At 46.3% G+C, this 8,896-nt stretch overlaps 1 protein-coding gene across 2 annotated transcripts in view; it reads left to right on the top strand.

Annotated features, from left to right (window-relative positions):
- The first annotated feature begins 2,852 nt into the window (after positions 1-2,852).
- Positions 2,853-8,896, top strand: part of RNF144B (ring finger protein 144B) — an 81,399-nt gene continuing 75,355 nt past the window's right edge. Inside the window, exon 1 of one of the 2 annotated variants that reach the window (XM_030314761.1) lies at positions 2,853-3,100. The gene's annotated coding sequence lies outside the window, so the exon portion shown is untranslated. Of the gene's footprint in view, positions 3,101-3,205; positions 3,278-8,896 lie in introns of those variants that run through there. The other variant, XM_030314762.1, reaches the window with a different exon arrangement.

Below are 8,896 nucleotides of genomic sequence, written 5' to 3'. Positions count from 1 at the left end.
CATCTAGCAGCTTGTCTGGGAGGAGATCAAGAAATGCTGGAGAGGGCGCCTGGGTGGCGCAGTCGGTTAAGCGTCCGACTTCAGCCAGGTCATGATCTCGCGGTCCGTGAGTTCGAGCCCTGCGTCGGGCTCTGGGCTGATGGCTCAGAGCCTGGAGCCTGGTTTCCGATTCTGTGTCTCCCTCTCTCTCTGCCCCTCCCCCGTTCATGCTCTGTCTCTCTCTGTCCCAAAAATAAATAAACGTTGAAAAAAAAATTAAAAAAAAAAAAAGAAATGCTGGAGAGCATCAATGAATGCACACTATAGACGCATTAGGCAGATCTGAAAGAGTTTTGATTAGTATAGCTTTGTAATATTGCTTGAAATCAGGAACCGTGATGCCTCCAGCTTTGTTCTTTTTTTTTTTTTTTCAAATTTGCTCAACTGATTTAAAAATTTTTTTTTAATGTTTACTCATTTCTGAGAGAGAGAGAGAGAGAGAGAGAGAGAGAGAGAGCACAAGCAGGGAAGGAACAGAGACAGAGAGACGGACACATAGAATCCCAAGCAGGCCCAACGCGGGGCTCAAACTCACAAACCATGAGATCGTGACCTGAGCTGAAGTCAGAAGCTTTAACTGACTGGCCCACCTGGGGCGCCCCCAGCTTTGTTCTGTCTTAAGACTGCTTTGGGGGTCTTTTGTGGTTCCACCCAAATTTAAGGATTATAGGTTCTGTTTCTATGAAAATTGCCATCAGAATTTTGATAGGATTGCACTGAATCTGTAGATTGCTTTGGATAGGATGCACATTCTAACAATATTTATTCTTCCAGTCCGTGAGCACAGAACATCTTTCCAGTCTTTGTGCCTTTGGTTTCTTTCGTCCATCTCTTACAGTTTCCGCGTACAGGGCTTTCGCGTCCTTGCTTACGTTTATTCCTAGGTATGTTATTCCAGATCTGAAAAAGTTGTTCACGTAATACTGTAGTGTTCTACATGTTGACTTGGATTAAAATTTTAACGTGATTTTTATAAACCTGCATGGTGAAAATAATCGATGCAGATGTTATTTAACTATGCATTTTTCCCCCTTTCTTCTTGCCGTTTGGCACAACAGGCAGCATGCTTATCGCTTAACGTATGTTTTCATGGCAGCAGTCACTTGCCTTATCCAGTTGACAAAAGATTCTAACTTAACTGCATGATAATTTAAAAAGTGGATTCTGTGTTGAACTTTGGTTTAAGGCGTCAAAGTTTTGTATGGACACCAGTGAATAAACTAACCTCTCAGAAGGAGGTTTGTTTCTCTTCCCCACTCCAGTCCATCGGCAGTGGTCACTCCTCTAAGGAAACGGCTGGAGGTTGGTTATCTTAGAACCTGAGCTACTCTGCTAAATCTGAGGTAAGACCACATGGGGTGGTTATTCACAGGCACCTTTTTCACCTAACAGGGATTCAGGTCTCATTCCAGCTCTGCCCGTATCCGGTTCTAGCCAACCACTTAAATCTCCCTGGACATCGGGTTCCTTGCCTTGAAAATTAGGCATTTGGATGAAAGTAGCCAGAACAACTTTTCAATCTCAAACGTTCCCTGATTCTATTACTCTGGGTCCCTCCTCACTTTGTGTTCTCTTACTGTCTTATTTCCCTTGCCTGCCTTCCCTTCTTCCCCTACTAAGGGACTGGTCCAGGCCTGTCCTGCCATCACCCACCTAGATAGCTGTGTTCTTCAACACTTGGATTCGACCTGGAGGTTTTCTTGAACACAGAGGGCTGAGAAGCAGTGTACTTGTGTTGGCTGGCCCGGAGCTCACTGCCACTACTTTGTTGGCACGCTCAGATCCCTTCCACAAAGGGCGTGTGGGTCGCTTCCTTTTAGGAAGCACATTCCTGACGGCCTTTGTAAAAGCACAGTGAGCTTGAGTCTCGAGTACCGAAAGATTCCTGAATCAGAGCAGCGACATTTCTAAATTGCAGCCGTTCGACAGATTTGGGACTATGATTGTGACCTGGGCTGGGGGTGGGAGTGGGGGCGGCCTGGTTGGCAGGGACTGAACAGATAGATCATCATGTTTTCCACATCACACACAGTAAGTGTCCAAGGTTTGGCAGTGAGGAAGGCACACCATAGCATACCCTACAGTTTCTGGATATTTGTGTCACCTTTTCTTTAACGTCATACAACCTGTTAGGTTACAATGGGCTCCCACATAATTTTTCCGTAAAGCACTTCAAGCAAAATTATAGTCATCAAGGCGTGCCTCTAATTTTAGGAGGTAAGCGAAGCCTGTGCTGATTCGATTTGCCTGCGTTCTGACTTCCTCACCGGCCCCCAAAGGCCAGAATCAGGTACAAGGTGTTTTTTGAGAAGACGCGCGCGGGGAAGCGTGTCTATACAAAACCGTTTTCTGGGAAGGCAGGTCGGGGGTTCCCGGCAGCAGAAGAAGGCGAGTTAAAGAGCCGGGACCGGGAGGGAGGGCGAAGGTGTCCCGGCAGGACAGGCGCAGAGAAGCAACAAGCTTGGGAGGCCAAGAGGGGAAATGCCCCGGTCTGGGCAGGATGAAGGACGCGGAGGGCTGCAGCCCCACTCCCTGCCCCGGATTTCGGCGGCAGCCGCCCCAGAAGGGCGAGCGGCAGAGGTCCCGGGGCGGCGGAGCGAGCGCAGGAGGGGCCGGCGGCGCGGGGTGGGGGGCGGCGCGCTGGGGGCCGGGCCCGCACGGGGTTAAAAGAGCATCACCTGCGGCTCCAGGGCGACCCAGATGGGAAGTAGGAAGTGCCGCGCTTGAGCTTCCTGTATAAATACACGCGCGGCTCCCGGCGCCGCCGCTGGTGAGCTGTGCTTCACGCTCCGCGGGGCCCGGGGCGTCGCGGCCGCTCGTCGGGGGGCGGGGGGGGGCAGCGGGCGCCTGTCGGACCTCCTCCCCGCCTCCCCCCTCCCGCCCGCGGCTGCACCCCCCCCCCCCCGCCCCGGTCCCGCTGCCGTCCCGCGGGGTGCAGAGCTGGGGCCGCGGATCCCGGAGGACCGCGGAGGGAATGAGCCGGCTCCGCCTCCCCGGGGCGCGCGGGCCAGGCTGCTGAGAAGCCCCGGCGGCGCCCGGAGGAACCGAGCCCTCCCGCCAGGTAGGTGTCGCCGAGCGCTTGAGCCGCCGCGGGCGGGCGGGCGAGGACGGAGAGACCCGGACTCCATGGTCTGTAGCTTTCTTTTCTCTCTCCTCTGCTTAACAGCGCACAGAGTGGGATTCCTTCCGAACGCCTGAGACACCTGTTAACTTTGAAAAATAGACGCCCCTGGAAAAGGTAGAAGAGAAACCGGTGTCGTTTCCAGTAAAACGGCCTCTGCGAAATGTACCGATTGGCAAATGCAAGATTGGGTCAGACCTCCCCGGTGTCTTTCTTAAGGGGAGACCAGAAGTTGGCATCATCTCAGATGTTGACCTTCCGTTGTTTGGAAACGCACACAGCACGGTGTTGACACGCGTAGATGGGAATGAGATGGGATCTTGGCCATACGTTATAGCGATTATTTTGTCAGGCAGTTGCTGATAAGACAGAGTGAAACTCGGATCCTGTATTGCCGTTCCCAAGTGTTAGGTTAAAATGAAAGGGATTCCTGTTTCAGCAGAGAAAAGGGATCTTGAGCTTTCTCCTCTCGGGGCACCTTTTGCTTTCCTTGTGACTTTGGGGGGTCCTGCTGTGAGTCTACTCCTGATGCATGCACGTCTTACATTCAGATTTCTCAGAAATGCATTTCCCTGTCTGGGAAAATGTCCTCTGTCTTCATGCTCTCACTACTGTGGGTCACTTTCTTATTTCTTTCTGCTGCAGGTATCTGATTAGACGTTAGCTGGGAGTCCCCATAGGACTATCAGTGTTCTAAGGTGGCATTTCTGGATGTTTGTTTGAAGTCTGCAAGGTCTGAATTAAAGAACAATGTATCTCACATTTATGAAACAGCAGATGGGGCGGGAGGGGGGGGTGGGGTCTAGGCCCAGAAGCAAAATAAATGAACTTTGAGATGACTCAGTTTTTAGGGTGTGGGTAAGAGGAAAAAGGAACCCAGCCAGCCTTCACAGAGTTGCTGGCTAATTAAAGTATCTGGCTGCTGCAGTGTGCACTGAGATGAGCCTCCGGGTCCCTGGTCCCTTTCAGATCTCACTGCTCTGTTGGTCCCTGCATCTGCTGACCCTGTCCCCTCTTCCCAACCCTAGTCCTTTTCCTAAGTAGCAGCCCCGTAACTATTTCTGAAATGATCTTGAAGAGGGGGAGGGGGCAAGAAAGATAGATGTAGCAGAACCATGGGCCCCATTGGGATAATTGTATTAAACCCAAGGCCACGTTTTCACAGCCCTCCTCTTTTACCCTGGCACACCTGTGACTGGTCTTTTTTTCCCTTGTGGTGGGCACACACTTGGAGAAATAGGAAAGAGAAAAACCCTTCTGTTTCTAAAGTAGCCTCTGATGAATTGAAACTGTCGTGATGAGTAAACAAATACAATGTACACATGTATATAGAGAATGTAAGTGTAAAACAGATGTCAAGTCGCGGAATCGGGCTGCTTGAACTTTTTATTTAAAACAAACAGGAGAGGGGCGCCTGGGTGGCGCAGTCGGTTAAGCGTCCGACTTCAGCCAGGTCACGATCTCGCGGTCTGTGAGTTCGAGCCCCGCGTCAGGCTCTGGGCTGATGGCTCAGAGCCTGGAGCCTGTTTCCGATTCTGTGTCTCCTTCTCTCTCTGCCCCTCCCCTGTTCATGCTCTGTCTCTCTCTGTCCCAAAAATAAATAAACGTTGAAAAAAAAAATTTAAAACAAACAGGAGAAAACATAACCCCCCAAGCCCCCAAACCAATCACCCTAGATAACTTGCTCCTACACTACTGTGCTGGAAGTGAGGTGTGAGTGTGGTCAAGCACTGTCCATTTACCCAGAGTTTTACAAATATTTATAGTCGTCTGTGCCAAATATCTTTGCACTGAGCCCCACAGAACATTCTCAGCATTCAAAAGGCTCCATTCTCATGAATGGCTTTAGTTCATTGGCAATTTAAAGGCATCCAGGCTTTCAAAGTAGGTCAGTTTAAGACACGTCTTTTTTTTTTTTTTTTTTTAATAATTAGTTTTTGGGTCTCCCAGATTGTGAACCAGGTTTTCTGAGCCAAACTTGACAGCAGAGAGAAAAATCATCCTTTATCTAGAAAGAAAGAGGGGAAAAAAAGCTTGTTTTATCTATATAATAAGACCACTTAGCTTCCTGAAAACTACCTTTCTCTTCAAGAAGATGAGTACTTTTAATCTGAGAAGGTAAATTTAAATTTTCGATTTTGAGAAGCAGGTTTAATGTGTTAAGTATTTAGGAGCATTTATAAGGACCTCAGAATCATTGCTCCGTGGTGTTTCTGCTAATTCTGGCTTCTGTGTTTCCCGTGGCCTTGACTTATGACATTACTTTCTTGTTCAGTGAGGTTCTTCGTGTTTGAAATCACCAGTTTGAGGTAGAGGTCAGGAATCATGCTGAACCCAGATGTTGGTGAAGGAACAAAGTCCAGACAGTTTTGGGACTAAACCTACTTTGTGCAACTGATTATTTTGGATATGGGAAAGGAGCCAAAATGCCACACAAATCCTCCTTTCCACTTTGAGCTTTGGGGAGTAGGCATCTGCAGTCATTAGTCCTGAGTGCTGGGACTGTTTTCCAGGGATGCCTGCTTTAATTTCTGGAAGCTTCTATTCAGTCATGTTGTTTTACCCGAGTATGTTAGATGTTTGTCATCTTGACTTTTTTTTTTTTTGGTAATGTTTCCCATATGTCATCTGAGTGTTAAGTAACCTGAAGAGGCGTAACCTCACCAAAGTTAATTTAATTATTTAATTTTTAATTTGCTTTTTCACCTTTAGGTACAGGCAGGAGGTCTGTACTAATGTTCTATTTTTATTAACTTTGGCATTTGCTTTTGCTGGGTCGATGCATATTTCTAAACCCAGCACATCGCATTTCAATGGTTATTAAGACACGGGAGGCTATACATTAAAGAAAGTAAAAGCGGCCAACGTTTTTGCAACACGGAATGAGAAACTTCTCGTTTACGAGGAGACCTCTTTCCTTGAACTGAAATCACAACAACCTGAGTGCAAAATACTTCTCTTGTTCACAGCTGGGGATACTGCTGATCACATGGCTTTTGTAGCATCTGTTAAAGAACATACTCTTAAACCCGTGTCTCCTTGGTTCCCGTCTCCTCTGCAGTCATGAGTTTGAGGGCCAGACTTTTACTCAACTGGTTCTTTGTCTTTGGGGGAAGAAAGAACACATCATCTCTCATTTGTCTCTTTGCTGGACTTGTGGTCAAAGCTTCATAGAAACCCACAAATTGTCCTCTGTTATCATTATAGAACATTATCTATTGACAACCTCCTCAACAAGTTTACTCCTTGTAAGTGGAGACTGGGTTCGGTCGCCTTTACATCACTAGCACCTAACGTGTGGAATTCAGAATTCAATTCTTTGTGGGGTTGACTTTGTTTCCTACATTACTGGGTTTTTGAGAAAAGGATTTGGCAAAGGCGAATGAAAACATACCTGTTTAGTGTGGGATGCACCTTGCTTAGTGTGGGATGGAAGGGAGTCCTCTCCCAAGCTGCTTTTAAATTTGTTTCTAATTAAAGTTTCTATAGGAAACTTCTGACATTCAGAAGAGAGGGTAATACAGATACATGTTTGTATCCATTTGGAGCAAACATTTTGATTTAGCTATGTGTGCCTTAGCAATTGTAGTTTCCTGGTAATGTCACAACCCAAGAAGTCAGCCCATCTCTTTCTTTCTGTATGGGGCTTTCTGAAATAACACGTCTCCTTGATCTGTTCATTACATCATTGTCTGACCTGCCTTTAAGTGGCGTTCTTCCTGCTTCTGAGCTTTGTTGTTATGCCAGGCAGAGGGAAGACGAATTATTCAGCAGGGCTGCATGAATAATTGTGGGAGGCAGGGAAGCACTGATTAAAAAAACGGGGTGGGCAGGGCACTCTGGCGGTGTTGAGTGGGGAGCTCCCACGAAGAGTGTAAAATTACAGTGCCGAAAATATCACGGAGCTGTTATTCTCCTATTCACGCCTGCCTTCTCTGATAAGTTTTCATTGTTAGAAAAGCCAGGGACGGATTTTCTCCTTTTGGGCCTTTCCCTGTAGCGGTAATGAGAATGTGGAAACAGGGCAAGAAAAAAAGGAATGTACTTTTTAGAAAAAGGATCAGCATTGTGCAGATGTTAGAATTTGCCGTCCCAGATGCCTGTGCCCTGAAGGATTTAGAGTTAGTCATCTGCTTTGTTAGCCGTTGTCCCCATAAATCTTTCCATGTATTTCTCCTGAATATTTTGTAGGAAAAAACATAAAAATCAGATATTGTTCTCACCATAAAAAATTGTAACTGTGTGAGGTGATGGGTGTGTTAACTAACCTTACTATGGTAATCATTTTGAAACTTGTGTAGACATATATGTGTATATACACACATCTGTGTCTCATCATTACACTGTATACCTTAAACTTATACAATGTTACATATCGATTATATCTCAACATAGCTGGAAGAAAATTAGATCTTAGTAATAGCTGTAACAGACTTTATACATAACAATTTCAAATAGCAAAGAGACTGTTTAGAAAACAATGCTAATAATAATATTTGCTGATTTCGGCTCAGGTTATGGTCTCGCAGTTCATGAGTTCGAGCCCTTCGTTAGGCTCTGTACTGACAGCACGGAGCCTGCTTAGGATTCTCTCTCTCTCTCTCTCTCTCTCTCTCTCTCTCTCTCTCGCTGTCCCTCCCCCCTACCCAAAATAAATAAAAAAAAACATTAAAAAAAAAAAAAGATATTCCTCCTAATGGAGTGTCTGTCCTTTTAACCTGTATATGAGTTAATAGGGATATATTTGCACATTAGTTCCATTTTTAGAAGATTACAGTCTCCGGGTTACACATTTATAATCTTGTTGACATCTTGGTAACTGTTGGGATGAATATGTTAAAGCTAAGGAATTACAGACTGAAGTACTTTTTCATTTCCTGGGGGAAGAAGACGTAGTCCGCTTTCCTATTGCACAAGGCACGATGGTAAACAGTCTTTTACAGCAATGCTGCTGCCTCACAAAGCCTGAGTAGGTGAATATTTGCTTCCATCACACCTAAGAACTAAGAATGGCTTGGATTTGTTTATACTCGAGAATAGTGTCTAATCTGTCTTGTTTTTTGCATATAATGATAAAGTGTCCCATATGTGATGCCAGGTATCTGTTGTTGGCCTTGGGTGTTACTCTTTCAGAAAATAAGTTGAGTCACCCAGGCACCCCTATCAGTTAAGCGTCCGACTTCAGCTCAGGTCACAATTTTGTGGTTCATGGGTCTGAGCTCCACGTTGGGCTCTGTGCTGACAGCTCAGAGCCTGGAGCCTGCTTCGGATTCTCTCTTTTTCTGCCTCTCCCCTGCTTGTACTCTGTCTCTCAAAAACAAATAAACATTAAAAAATAAGTAGATAGAAGATATTTGTTTCTCTGATATCACTGGGTTTGTACTGGTCCATCTAGTCCCCGAATGGCCAGAGAGCGGGTCAGGGATGCAAACAGTAGAACCACAGCCCTGGCCATGAAAGAGGTCTGCCCTAAGTCCTTACCTCACTAAGCACTAGTACCCGTTGCCCTTGCTACTCTACCAGCCAGCTGGTCTACCTTCCATTCCAGACTATACTTAGAGTAGAACTTCAGCAAATGGCTAGTGACTGATGATGGTCAGCACTTCACTAGACTCAGTCTGTACCATTTGAGTCGTTAATAGCTTCTGTTGAGAACACGAACTGGCGCTAAATAGTTGCATTGGGCAGAAGTGCCAGGGTCACCACAGTACTGATTTTCAGATTATGTTGAGTGGA

Source organism: Lynx canadensis, chromosome B2 (genome assembly GCF_007474595.2).
Source record: "Lynx canadensis isolate LIC74 chromosome B2, mLynCan4.pri.v2, whole genome shotgun sequence".
Classification (NCBI taxonomy): domain Eukaryota; kingdom Metazoa; phylum Chordata; class Mammalia; order Carnivora; family Felidae; genus Lynx; species Lynx canadensis.
This window is presented reverse-complemented; position numbering and strand designations above follow the sequence as displayed.